Genomic DNA, 384 nt, shown 5'->3' on the forward strand with positions numbered 1-384 from the left:
TCCTCTCCTCTCCTCTCCTCTCCTCTCCTCTCCTCTCCTCTCCTCTCCTCTCCTCTCCTCTCCTCTCCTCTCCTCTCCTCTCCTCTCCTCTCCTCTCCTCTCCTCTCCTCTCCTTTCCTTTCCTTTCCTTTCCTTTCCTTTCCTTTCTTTTCTCTTCCTTTCCTTTCCTTTCCTTTCCCTGCCTTCCTTTCTTTCTACCTACCTTCCCTCTTTCCTTCCTCCTTTCCATTAGAAAATGTTCCAACCCCTTCCATCAATACAAATAACAACCTGTCTATTACTTAATTAATACGTCTAAATGGGTTGCCTGAGGCCAAGAGGGTTTAAGTGGTTTGTCCAAGGTGACACAGCTAGCCCAGAGATGGTAGAAAAAGGATTTTAAGT

This window comes from Vombatus ursinus, unplaced genomic scaffold, assembly GCF_900497805.2.
Source record: "Vombatus ursinus unplaced genomic scaffold, bare-nosed wombat genome assembly UNPS02014786.1, whole genome shotgun sequence".
Classification (NCBI taxonomy): Eukaryota; Metazoa; Chordata; class Mammalia; order Diprotodontia; family Vombatidae; genus Vombatus; species Vombatus ursinus.